Source organism: Ursus americanus, chromosome 13 (assembly GCF_024610735.1).
Source record: "Ursus americanus isolate L20-20 chromosome 13, mUrsAme1.1.p, whole genome shotgun sequence".
Lineage (NCBI taxonomy): Eukaryota > Metazoa > Chordata > Mammalia > Carnivora > Ursidae > Ursus > Ursus americanus.
This window is the reverse complement of record NC_142139.1, coordinates 60,264,305-60,278,765: the sequence shown is the minus strand read 5'-3', so window position 1 is coordinate 60,278,765 and position 14,461 is coordinate 60,264,305. Positions and strand designations below refer to the sequence as shown.

At 38.2% G+C, this 14,461-nt stretch overlaps 1 long non-coding RNA gene across 4 annotated transcripts in view; it reads right to left on the bottom strand.

The window, feature by feature from the left end:
* The window catches only part of LOC123793576 (uncharacterized), a 49,787-nt gene that overhangs the window by 25,328 nt on the left and 9,998 nt on the right, over window positions 1–14,461 (bottom strand). Inside the window, exon 1 of one of the 4 annotated variants that reach the window (XR_006780024.2) lies at window positions 9,340–9,644. The exons of 2 other annotated variants lie outside the window; for them this stretch is intronic. This is a non-coding gene — a long non-coding RNA (uncharacterized LOC123793576). Of the gene's footprint in view, window positions 1–9,339; window positions 9,645–14,461 lie in introns of those variants that run through there. One more of the 4 variants, XR_015726536.1, reaches the window with a different exon arrangement.

Genomic DNA, 14,461 nt, shown 5'->3' with positions numbered 1-14,461 from the left:
CCTGGGTGGCTCAGTCGGTTAAGCATCAGACCCTTGGTTTCTGCTCAGGTCATGATCTCAGGGTCCTGAGATTGAACCCTACATCGGGCTCCATGCTGAGCATGGGGTCTGCCTGAGATTCTTTCCTCTCCTCCCCTTCCCTTCCCATCTGCTCCTTCCCCCATTCTCTCTCTCTCTGAAATAAATAAAATCAATAAAATCTTTAAAGAAAAATGTCCAGCAAACCCAGCATGTACAAATCTGAGTTCCTGATAATCCCTACCAAACTAGATCCTCATACAGTCTCTTCTGTTTCATTATTCATCATTTTTTCAGCTGTTCACCCAAAACTCTTGAAGTCATTTTCTATTCCTCTCTTTCTACTACATCCTACATGTGAAACCTGTTCACTCTATCTTCAATGTTTCTAGAATCTGACACCTCTAACCACCCACAGTGCTCCCACACTGGTCCAGACCACCGTAATCTCTTCTGAATTACTGCAGTAACCTTCCAATGGTCTCCATAGTCTTTTACTTGGTCAACTTTACAAACCTCCCACTTCCTGCCCACGAACGCACATAAGTCTCATAAATCAGGGGCGCCTGGGTAGCGCAGTCGTTAAAGCGTCTGCCCTCGGCTCAGGGCGTGATCCCGGCGTACCGGGATCGAGTCCCACATTGGGCTCCTCCACTGTGAGCCTGCTTCTTCCTCTCCCACTCCCCCTGCTGTGTTCCCTCTCTCGCTGCCTGTCTCTCTGTCACATAAATAAATAAAAAATCTTTAAAAAAAAAAAAGTCTCATAAATCAAATCATGTCACTCCTCTGCTCAAAATCTACTCTGTAGCTTCCCATCACCATAGATATAAGACAAAGCCCTTGCTTGTACCCACAGGCCCTGCATGACCTAGTCCCCACTACATTTCTGATTTCATGTCCTCATACTTCCCTCTAATTCTTTCTGCACAAAGCCTATTGGCCTAGTTAGTGTCCCCCTAATTTATCAGGTGTACTCCCACCCCCAGGCTTTTGTACTTGACATTTCCTCTCAGATATATGCATAGTTAACTACCTCACATTTTCCTTTTTCTGACTCAAATTTACATTCTGTCAGTGTGAGCTTTCCCAGTAGCCACCCTATTTAAAATGTCATGCATAAATTCCACACATGTTTCTTCCATGCATTATTTCTTTCCTTAGCTTTTAGAGCCATCAAATATAACATGATATGTATTTTATTTGTTTATCTTGTTTATTCTATGTATTCCCCGCTACAGTGAAATTTCCATGAGGACAGGGATTTGTATTCTGCTCTGTTCCTTATCATATTTCCAGGTCTGAGAATAGTACCTGGCATGGGGTTGACACTTCATAGATATGTGTGGAATGAATAAAGGAATATTCCAGAATGTCAATTACAGAACCACGCCTGGAAGGGAAGGATTATACATCAAAAATATCACAAGACTTTGTTTAGTTACGTTTTCATAAATATTGGAAATGGTGAAAAAGTTGATTCTGAGAATGCTGACCAAAGAAGGAGGAAAATTTAAATGTGAATTTAAATGCATCCATATGAGTGCCCCTTCACAGAGATTCTGGATTCAGTTCGCTAGTTCTAGCATGTGAGAGTGGCCCTAATGGTTGGTTTGGCTGGAAAAATTAAACCCATATGAACCAAGTTGTGACACTATAAATTCTTTGATAGAAATTAAAGGAACAGAGTGAAAGACTTGGTGAAATAAAATACCGGGGAAGATTTAGGATGTATATTACCCATCTACCTACCTATTATTTCCAAGAAAGCAAAAAGACACTCCCTCACCGAAGGGCTCCAGGCAAACATCGGGCAGTAGAATGCCTCTATTTTTTAAAGAAAAGGGCTTTCTGTGTCTAATTTACAAATGCCAGAGATGCTGATGGAAGAGCTTACAATTGAAATTAGAGCCATTATTTCCATAGAGAGGGAATGATCTTAGAGTGGCAGAGGCCAGTGAGTAGCAATTTGACAGAAACAAAATGTGCATAATTACCATGTGCAGAGTCAGGGTTAGCGAAGTAGTCAGCAGGGATGACTGTAGAAATGTTTGGCTAAATGATTATGAAGTTTGTAAAAATAAAATAAGTGGGGGACCCACTGACATCCTACTTGATTTGCAGGCCTGATGATTAGAGCTCCACCTTGCATCATGAGAACATACTTGAAGTAAAGTAGAAAATAATCATTGAATAACAACTTATTATGTATCAAATATTACAGCAGATCCTTTACAGGATTTACCTCATCTTATCCTCTCACCAACCCCTTAAGAATACACTATTATCTGGCCTTCTTATCATTTTATAGATAAGGAAACTATGACTTAGGTTAAGTGATTTGTCTGAGTTTGCAAAGCTAACGAGTAGAAAAGCTGGGATATAATTTTTTCTATTTGACTCTTCTGAAGAACACCAGTATGGTTCTCCTTAGACGTAAGGTCTTGCTCTTGTCATCTAATTGAGTGAAGGGACTCACAATCCCTGACCTGGGGCAGGAGGTAACCATTGATATTATGTACTTTATGCACCTAATTTTATAGATAAGGAAACTGCAAAACTTTATCAAGTTTATAAAAAATCAACAGAAGGCTGGAACTTAGCTGTATTATTTCCACGAAACTAAGCTACTAGCATGGTAGGAGATGCGAGTTAACAGACGTGGCTCATGATACCTCTCAGTAAGGGGTGTTATCACCCCTAACAAACACCACACCGCATAAGCCATTTACGTATTTGACGAACTCTAGTGAATAAATGATGGTTTCAATGGTTGTCACACTATAGGCATATGTTTCTTTACAAATATTCTTTGTCTATTGCAGAATATCCTCTGACTAGTTTGCACATATTCTATTTAAAATCTCTCTATGTACTATGAATCCTTCATATCCAGCAAAGAAAAAGAGAACCAATTATTGGGTACTATAGACATAAAATAATAGAAAAGATAGAAGTGGAACCAATCTCCCATCCTTTTTATTCTTCTCTCCTGACTGTCCTAAGCCACCCTCTCTGTGGTAGACTGACTACAGGTAAATGACTCCTGGACCAGATCACACCTTGCCAGTCCCTGTCTTTTCCTCTTCTGAGTTGGATAATCATCAGTGGGGTCATTATAACAGAATGAATATAACATCAAGCACAACCGGCCAGTTTGGGACCCACTCTTATACATGACCTTGTGTCCCCTTCCTATTAGAACTTCCATCTTTTACACATGCCTGTTGCTGACTCAGCCCGCTTCCCAACTTCTATCTAATTCTTATTTTTTTCTGAGATCTTGTGAGAGCAGTAGGCATTCAAATACTTACTACACAATTGGACTATCTTACTTAGGGAATACAAATTTAATACACCAAAATATTCACATGGATGAGTAAAAATATTTTTGATGACAGATAAGACCAAAATTATGCTTATAAACTGAAACTTAAATAACATAAATTTTGTTTATCTGTTCAAATGGTGGAAAACTTTAACACTATTACTGTGATAAATATATTGACTGAGCACATCCTAACCTTTGAAAGTCAAACAATATTGATCAAGCACCCTATCCCATGTTCTATGGGAAATCAACTACTCTCCCCAGGATTTCTGAGACTTTCCTGATGTTAATATCTTCATGGTTACTGTGGCTCTGCCAACCTACCCTCCCAGACTGCTGATGTCATGGGCATCAAATCCCCTATAACTATTTTCATGTCCCCTGCCCTATATCAAACTAAGACACAAAAGGCAACATATTTCCTTTGAATAGCCCTACAATCTACCTGCCCACAGTATTTGTAGATGTTAACTTATGATTTGGAATGACAGAAATTTATTTATGTGACTTCAAAAAGTTTTTACATTGGATATTGACATTCTCAATCTTCACATTTCTTTGACCTGCCTTCAATCATTTCTTATGGTCCGTTTCCTCCGTAGATGTCTGCCATGTTGCATGCCCAGTTTTCTGCTCCTTCCTCCTCTCTTCACATTCGTTTCCTAGTATCTGTTCATCATCCTTACAGAGAATATTGGCTCTCTCTCCTTTTAATTTTCTTATTACCCATGCCACTGGGTTTTCATGTTATACTAAAATGTAGCTTTTTTGTTTCGAAAGTTGTATTATTTTACAAATAAAGACAATTCTTCTTCATTAAAGGAACTTTAAGGCCAGCGTTTAAAAGTCTTTGCATCTAAGAGTCCTGAGTAATTGAGGTAATGGCAGCAGTCAAATCCAAATCTCTCCAATCTCCAAACATGAAAAAGAACAAATAAAAGCACACAAAACTCATGCTTTCAGCATAACTAGAAGACAGTATTAAAAGCTGCAAATTACTTATAAGTAGAAAAATAAGAAAAAATTTCAGCACAGCCAACTATTTTTTTAAACATTTATCTCTTTTTGAAGATTTTATGTATTTATTTGAGAGAGAGAGAGAGAGCAGGAGTGGGGGAAGAGCAGAGGCGAAGGGAAAAGCAGACTCCCCGCTGAGCAGGGAGCCTGATGCTGGGCTTGATCCCAGGACCCTAAGGCAGATGCTTAACCAACTGAGCCACCCAGGCGCCCCAGCACAGCCAATTTCGGCCATCATTCGCAGAGAGCCAAGTGGTTCTGGAAAAATGCACAAAAAAGATAAGAGAGGATTGAGATAACTCCCCCCACCTTAGAAAAAGAACATTTACCTCAAGTGTGGAAATACTGAAAAAAGAATCAGGATAATCATGATAGTTAGATTTAATAAATACTTCGAATTTAAGAAGAATCTGTGACTACTCTAAGAATCCATGGATTCATACAAATAGAAATAAATTAATTAAAGCTAAATATATGAGGGTACAGGGGAGGAAATGTTATCACTTTGTAGTGGAATGTCAACTAATACATGTGGAAAGAATGGTAGAGTTAGAAAATCACCACTTGAAACCATTATAATAAAAATTGATTTAAGTAAAAATTATCAACAAATGCTTAGAGTAGGGGAACGTTTGAAGAATAAAGAATCTTTACATAGTCTCAAACTCTTTCTCCACAAATTACTTATTAATGACCAACGGGAAAATAATGGCTTTACAGTAGAGAACCTTAGCAGAATCACGGTAGCCCTGGGATTACAGCTAACATCACCAATAGGACAAGCCAACACCTCGTGTCTCCCGTTGTGATGTGCCAGGAATACAATACTACATCTGCTCTTCTACCGGACATGCATAACCTGGATCTAATCCTAAGAGACATAGGGGAAGCTCAAACTGAGGGACGTTCTACAAGATAATAGGTATTGTTCAAAACTGCTCACATTATGAAAGAAAAAAAGAAAGACTGAGGCATTATTCCAGATTAAAGGACACTGAAGGCACATGACGACTAAGTGTAATTCATAATCTTGGAAATCTTGGGCCAGGAAAATAAGTTTGCTATATAGGGCGTTATTGGGGTAATGGATGAAATTCAAACATGGGTTCTGGACAAAGTATATTCTATCAATGTTATATTTTCTGACTTTGGTCATTGCACTGGCTATGCAAGGAGAGTGTTTTTGTTCTTAAGAAATAAGTACTCAAGGGCTCTGCAGGGAGCGTGCTTCCTCCTCACCCACTCCTCCTTCCCCCTGCTTGTATTCCCGCTTTGTCTCTCTGTCAAATAAAGTCTTAAAAAAAAAAAAAAAGAAATATGCACTCAAATACTTAGGGGTTAAGGAGGTATGGTATCTGTAACTACTTTCAAAAGAAAAAAATATGCTTATGAAAAGCAAATGAAGCAACCAGAACAAAAACATTAACAATTAGTGAACCTGGGTAAAGAATATACGGGAGGCCACCTTCTGCATGTGGCTGCCCAGTTTTCCCAACACCATTTGTTGAATATCTTTTTCCATTGGATACTCTTTCCTGCTTTGTCGAAGATTAGTTGACCGTGGAGTTGTGGGTTCTAGTCTGTTAGATTGATTTATGTGTCTGTTTTTGTGCCACTACCATACTGTCCTGATGATTATAGCTTTGTACTGTAACTTGAAGTCTGGAACTGTGATGCCTCCAACTTTGCTCTTCCTTTTCAAGATTGCTTTGGCTATTTATGATCTTTCCTGGTTCCATACAAATTTTAGGATTGTTTGTTCTAGCTCTGTGAAAAATGCTGGTGGTATTTTGATAGGGATTGCATTAAATGTGTAGATTTCTTTGGGTAGTGTAGACAGTTTAACAATATTTTTTCTTCCAGGGGTGCCTGGGTGGTTCAGTCAGTTAAGCATCTGACTCTTGATTTCAGCCCAAGTCATGATCTCAGGGTTGTGAGACTGAACCCCATGTTGGGCTCTCCACTCAGTGGGGAGTCTGCTTGAGATTCTCCCGCTCCCTTGGTCCCTGCCCTCAGCTCTCCCTCTCTCTCTCTCTCTCTAAAATAAATTAATCTTTAAAAAATGTATTTGTTCTTCCAATCCATGAGCATGGAATGTTTTTCCATTTCTTTGTGTCATCTTCAATCTTTTTCATCAATGTTTTATAGTTTCCAGAGTACAGATCTTTTACCTATTTGGTTAGGTTTATTCCTAGGTATCTTATGTTGTTGTTGTTGTTGTTGTTGTTGTTGTTGTTGTTGTTGTTTAATTTATTTTTTTTTAAGTAGGCTCCATGCCCAGTGTGGACTCCAATACAGGGCTTGAACTCACAATCCTGAGATCAAGGCCTGAGCTGAGATCAAGTCAGATGCTTAACCAACTGAGCCACCCAAGTGCCCCAGTATCTTATGATATTTGGTGCAAATATATGTGGGATTGATTCCTTGATTTGTCTTTCTGCTACTTCATTATTGGTGTACAGAAATGCAACAGATTTCTGTGTATTGATCTTATATTGTGCGCCTTTAGAAAAGCCAGTATAGGGGCGCCTGGGTGGCTCAGTTGTTGAGCGTCTGCCTTCAGCTCAGGGCGTGATTCCGGAGTCCTGGGATTGAGCCCCTCATCAGGCTCCTCTGCTGGGAGCCTGCTTCTTCCTCTCCCACTCCCCCTGCTTGTGTTCCCTCTCTCACTGGCTGTCTCTCTCTCTGTCAAATAAATATAATCTTAAAAAAAAAAAAAAAAAAGCCAGTATATTTTCTAGTATGCCCAAGGTAGCACTTGGGATTTCTAGTACGATTAATGACTCTGATGACCTTTATCTTTCCAAATTCCTCAAGAGAAATTATTCATAATCATCAATTGGTATATAAATTTTCCTAGACTGAATTCTTGGAATAGTATAGATAGTCTGCTTAATATGCAGCTCCATTATCTTATGTTAGAATGTATTCTGGCAATAAGCTGGCCCTCTGTTGAAAAAATAATATATATATATATATATATATATATATATATATATATATATATATATATATTTATTTATTTGGGAGGGATGGGGGAGGGGCAGAGGGGGAGAGAGAGAATCTCAAGCAGGCTCCACACTCAGCACAGAGCCCGACATGGGGCTTGATCTCACAACCCTGAGATCATGACCTGAGCCAAAATCAAGAGTCAGACCCTTAAACCGATTGAGTCACTCAGGCACCCCGAAAAAAGATTTTTTTTAAAATATACTTGCCGTATCCTAGAGGAATCTACAATATAGGAAATCCAGAACTAGATCAAAGTAATTAACTTGGAACAACTAAAAGGATGGATAAAAAACCCCCTCTACTGCATATCTTGATTTTGAAATTTAGGTTTTTATTCTATTTTAATGAAAAATCTTATAATAAAATTCAAAGACTCAGAAATCAAATCTTCACAAATATTCTTTGTTTTGAAGCTCTTTGAAGTTAACTTTCATGTCAAAGTGTCAAGAAGGTAGGTAGCTACCCATTACCTTCAGACACAGTAGCTCTGTTTACTCGGCTGCTGCCAACATGAGTCACTGAGTCAGCCTGTGACATGCCCACAGCATATCATAGCATTTAGCCCATTGCTTCAGGACGCACAGAAGGAAAAATACACTCTCTACACACCAGCCACTTTAGCACCAATGAACAATTTTATATAATTAAGCTGCATTTCTTAAGTAGTGTGAATGGCAAGTCCAATCGTTCTTTGCAAGTCTGGATCATGTTTTTGAAAGAAACAATACTTCCATAAAAATTTGTTTTCCTCTCACTCTTAGCCTGAAAAAAGCTGGCAAACTGCCAACCGAGTCATTCCGAAAGTTGGAAATGCAATTTGTGTTATTTGTATCGTAATCCTTATTATGAGTTCATGCGGTTATTCCAATGATTCACAGATAAGACCAGGAATCACAGTGAAAACTATGAAAGTGGGTTTTCATAAAATATGACTTAATAAAATGCAAAATCACATTTTAACAAAGTGCTTTTGGCCTCCACTTAATGTACATGTTCTTCTTCATCTTCCTCCCTTCCCCTCTGCCTGTCTCCCCCCTCTCCCTTCTCCTCTGTCATTTCTGTCAAGGCTCATACTGTTTTCAGATTTCAGCCAAACTTGGAGAGTAAAATGTTGCACACCTTAAGAAAAACTTTTGCCATATTTCCACTTATTTCGAGGCAATTTCAGATAAGAATCTGAATTTAAGTATGATTTATGGGTATTGTTACTTTTATCTGGAAAAATATGCAAACCTAGAAGTGTTTTGACAGGGCTCATGACTTTACAAAAATCTAGACCCTTCTAATTTGTCAAAAAGATAGAGGACTATGAAAAGCGTTGGTCTTAATTATGCAAAGGACCAATTTAATGGTTTTGTTAAAAAATAAGAATCGTCATAAGAAAGTCAAAATCCTTACTCGTTTATTCTTGAAATTAACCTCTTTCTTAAAATTAAACATTTGTTTTGCTTACTTCTTTCTCCCAAAGATTGGGTTTGGTTGAGGTTCTGGAAAGAGCTCAGTGGTTTACTTTAAATAAGCTTAAAATTTACTAAATATGAGCCTAAAATCTTTTAACAAAACATTCTGCATAGGAACATATTTCTAATTTCCATAAATCTAATCTACTAAAGTCTAAAATTCAGTTCAGAATGTTTCTTGGCAGGTGAGCACAGAGAAAACTGAAAGCAATCAGTTCGTTTACGTAAGCTTTTGTGAGTAGGCCACCTCTGCCCCATGCATTGCAAAGCCCTTAACATTCACATCTGAGAAATAAATACACTTAGTAATTGTAATAACTTTTCTTTGTGATGGAATGAAAACAGGGTCATCGCATTGTGAAATAATGTAAGTGAATCCATGTGCACACAACTTATTGTGTGTATGAAGCAAGTCAAACACAAGAAACCAGATCTCCTTATTCTGGAAGAATAAAAGGGATATAAATAAATACAAAATGAATGAAAAAGCAGGTAAATACTCACGATTTTGAAAGGAATATAGAATGATAAATTTAGAAAAAATATGGAGAAAAATGTTTCTTTCTTCAGAAATGTCCTCCAGGCAATATTGTGAGAAATTTGCGCACTCAGCTCAATGAAGAGACTGCAAAACGTGAACTCTTAATGCCCCACTTCCTGCGTTAACGAACGTGTATTCAGTTTCACATAAAGTTTAAAGTGACACAACGCCTGCCATCCTAGAGCGCTCATGGTACAGGAGGGAGTGAGGCACACAAACAGTGCCCCAGTGCGTGAGTAACACAACTGAGGTGCTGACAGAGTGCATCGGTATTCCAAAAGTGGAAGTGTATGTAATGCCTAGAGATAGCACCGAATATTCCATGGAGGAGGTAAAGTTTAACTGAGTAATGAATGAACAAGGGATTCAGCAGACAAAGGCAGGGGGAAGCAGTTGCAAAGATGTAGAAGAGAAAAAAAGCATATCATGTTTTGGAAAACTAAATATTACAGCAGAGCTACAGTAGAAAACAGGGGACAGACCACGATTTGCTCATTATAGTAAACGTATTCAGAAGCCACTGAAAGAGTTTGATTGATTTTTGTCGTTGCAGTTAATTAAATTAATTCCTATTCTTCATGGGACACCTGGGTGGCTCAGTGGGTTAAGCGTCTTCCTTCGGCTCAGGCCGTGATCCCAGCGTCCTGGGATCAAGCCCCGCATAGGTCTCCTTGCTCGGCGAGGCACCTGCTTCTCCCTCTCGCTCAGCCTGCTGCTCCCCTGCTTGTGCTCTCACTCCTCTCTCTCTCTGACAGACAAAAAATGAAATCTTTACAAGAAATAAAAAATAAATAATTCCTATTCCTTAATGGAAATTCTTAAATGGGGAAAACATAAAGACGAAAATTAAACCTACTTTAAATCCTATCAGCAAATAATCATGTGGCTTAGCCACAGGTTTTATGGCATACTCCTGCTTCTAATAGGTTTGCAGTGCTACTGACCAGGGGGCACTGGGCCATAAATACTGTCTGCAATTCTCCTGAAATCAACCATATGTCCCACCTGTCACTAGAATTTTCTCCACTTAATTTTCCACAACCGGGAATTCTTCTTTCAGTCTTGATTCCTTTGAGCTGACTAAATTCTCCCCAGACTTGGCGCACATTTCTTTGGTTTTGTGATATATTGCTCTACTCCGCATGCTAATAAAGTAGTTTTCTTTTTCATTATTAATATTTCCTATTCTTGTTTTTCATCAAGCACATCCATCAGTTGTTGAGAAGGGTTGTAGAAGTTCGATCATAAAAGAAGTTTTGCCAGAAATCCAGAGCCTGTTTTCTCGTTTTAGTTCAGAATAAGCATATGTAAGCGGTGCTGCTGGACCAGAATGGACTATTGAAAGGTGTTTGGTACATAAGGCAAATTGCTTTCTGGAAAAATACCAATTTTCATTCCCATTAGTAACTATGAGATGCTATTTGCCAGCATGCCTAACATGGGGTGTTCTCTTTTATCTTTGGAAATAGTTGAGGGATTTTAGAGTCTGGCAGGGGCACCTGGGTGGCTCAGTCGGTTAAGCATCTGCCTTCAGCTTAGGTCATGATCTCAGGGTCCTGGGATCGAGCCCAACTTGGGGCTCTCAGCTTAGCGGGGAGCCTGCTTTGCCCTCTGCCCCCGTTTGTTCTCTCTCTTTCTCTCAAATAAATAAATATATATATATATATATATATATATATATATATCTTAAAAAAAAAAAAAAAAAAGAGCCAGGCAATAAAACCAGGATGGCACTTTATTATGATCACTCTTGGCTCAGTGTAGAGGATGGATCCAGGTACAAAGATGTGGCACGGCTGTAGTCTGGGAGAGGGGTGATGAGTGACGTGATCTAGATGGTTAACCAAGGAAGTATGGGGAAGAAGAGACAAAGGAAAGGATTTGAGAGAGCGTAAGAAAGTACGAATACTGTAACCAAGAATATGTTGTTGCCAAAGGAGAGATGAAAAATAATTTTGAGAATTACTGCTGTTTATAAGACATTCTACACACATTAGCTCATGTCAATCTCACAACAAATTCATAAAATAAGTTTCATTCCTTTGATTTTCAGATTTGTAAAATAGGTTAAAACACACATTAAGCAGATTGAGTGGTAAGGATTCTACCCATGCCTGTCTCACACCCAAGTGCGCTACACTCCCCCCCCCCATCATGCTGTATTACATTAGTTTCTGAAATGATGTGTGCTTTTCTAATTTGCACATCTTGGTTTTGAATACATTTCTAGGTCCAACATGGAACTGTTCCTGATCAGGGTACTCTGCCAGCAGACTGAAACCTACACAATTCCTACTCCCATAAACGCTTCACCTGGCCAGAAACATGCTATATCCAGGCAATCTCCAAACGCCAAGACAACTCTGGCTCTACTCTTACTTTCTTGTTCCTTGATCGTTCCAAATAAGGTCAGATACACAGTCCCAGCCAGTCAACTTAAGCAGAGTGTTTCTTCCTTGTTTCCTGCTTGCATTTTTTCTATAACAGCTTGCAGCCCTTTCCCCTTACTTTGTATTTCTCTGGACTCTTGAGAGTAGAGACTGCCCACTTCGTGAAGTGTGAAATAATATTTGTTTAGGCCAACTAAATTGCTCTTTTTGATTATTTTAACACTGGTGGTGATTCCATTAACCAGATTGAGAAAAGGAATATAAAGAGCCAATATATAGAAAGAAAGATAATAAATAGCCATGCCACTAAGACATACAATTACAAAATTAAGTAGCAATAAGGAAATGTGGATTTGGAATTTAGAAGGGAGAGCTGAGGGGGCCCTGGCTGACTCCGTTGGTGGAGCACGTGATTCTTGATCTTGGGGTTTTAAGTTCGAGCCTCACATTGAGTATAGAGATTACTTAAAAAAATAAAATCTGAAAACTAAAATAAAAATAAAAAAATAAAAGGGAGGCTGGAATAATACATTTATTTATTTAAATATTTATTTATTTATTTATTTTAGAGCGAGAACACGAGAGCACTGGACGGTTTGGGGGGGCGTGTGGGCAGAGGGAGAGGGAATGAGAATATCTTAAGCAGTCTCCACACTCAGCACAGAGCCCCACACAGGACTTGCTCTCACCATCATGATCTCAAGATGGAGAGATCAAGCCCTGTGTCGAAATCAAGAGACAGATTGACCGAGCTACCCCAGTGCCCTGAATTTTATATATATATAAAATATATATTTTATATATGTTTTTGGTTACCCCAGTGCCCTGAATCATATACACATATATATGTATATATGATATGTACACACATATATGTATACATGATATATACACATATATATGATATATATACACATATATATGATATATATGCATATATATATGATATATATATTTTTTAAATTTTGGTTACCCAATAAATCTAAAGTCATAAAGTAAGGCAAACCTTGTTTGCAAATTTAACATACTGAATATATGATATAATTATAAGAATACAGTGTACAATTACTAATATGGTTTTTCTCCCTTAAAGAAGGAAAGTGACTCAAAGAAAGATGATATCGAATCTGCACACTATGCCAAGAGCAACACTGTCCAGGGTAGAAAAAAGGAGAAAAGAATCAGAGGGAGAAGGCAGAGAACAGTACCTTATGAAAGACAGATGTTTACAATATGTAAACTGAGTAAAGATTCTTGAAGAAGTGAGATTTTAAAATACATAACTGGACATTGCTATGTTTAGAAGGAAAAGAAAGAAAGATAGGCTCTGTTTAAACACATGTCAGAATTTGGTCGTTCTGTCTTCTCTAGCCAAAAACAATATTTTGCTGAATTCAATTCATTCACAGATTTTGGCAGAAAGGTCACGACCGAAAAAACAATGAGTATTACAGATTTTTACATGTTTTTAAATGAGTCTGTGATCCCCATTAGGGCCATGACAGTATGCTAAATCTTCTTACCCCAAATCTGTAGCTTCTTATTTTCTCAGATCAGGATATTCCTACTTAATATGTTATAGAGTTTACAGTCTGTGATTTATGACATAATTTAGTTTTTTTCGCAATCTGGCTTTTATGATATTTTATAGTGCTCACGTACGTTTACTCAAATATGGCTTAAAGTATACAGAAAATATGCAAATCGAATTTTATTTTGTTATTTGTTAGCAACTCTTTTTTTATTTCAATGTTTTATTTAAATTCTAGTTGGTTGTCCAATTTTCCCAGCACCACTTATTGAAGAGACTGTCTTTTTTCCATTGGATATTTTTTTTCCTGCCTTGTCGAAGATTAGTAGACCACAGATTTGAGGGTCCATTTCTGGAGTCTGTGTTCTGTTCCGTTGGTCTGTGTGTCTGTTTTTGTGCCAGTCCCATGCCGTCTTGGTGATCACAGCTTTGTAATAGAGCTTGAAGTCAGGTAACAGGATGCCCCCGGCTTTGTTTTTCTTTTTCAACATTCACTTGGCAATTCGGGGTCTTTTCTGGTTCCATACAAATTTTAGGATTTTTTTGTTCTAGCTCTTTGAAAAATGCCAATGGTATTTTAATAGGAATGGCATTGGAAGTGTAAATTGCTCTGGGCAGGACAGACATTTTAACAATGTTTATTCTTCCAATCCATGAGCATGGAATATTTTTCCATCTTTTTGTGTCTTCCTCAATTAAGGAGGGCATGTATTGCATGGAGCACTGGGTGTTATACGCAAACAATGAATCATGGAACACTACCTCAAAAACTAATGATGTGCTGTATGGTGACTAACATATCATAATAAAAAAAAAGTTAATAGCTTGGAGAGGAAAGAGGAGGGACTAAAAAGAGAGGAAGCTATACTTGATTTAAAGAGACTTAAAAGACATAAATATATCGAGCACTTTGTGATTGCATCATGATTTAGAAAAAAAATAGCTGTAACAGACATTTGGGGAAATCTGCATATAGACTGAGTCTGTGATATTATTAAGGAACTGCTGGTCATTTTGTTTCGTGTGATCGTGCTACTGTGATCATAGGGGAGCGCGACAGATGGGAATTCCGAGGGGCTGTCTGGAAAAGCACATCTTGGAATAAAGGGGCTCTAGGCCCTCCCTAAACTCCTTGCAATTTCAGCCTGTTTCAAAATGAAAACT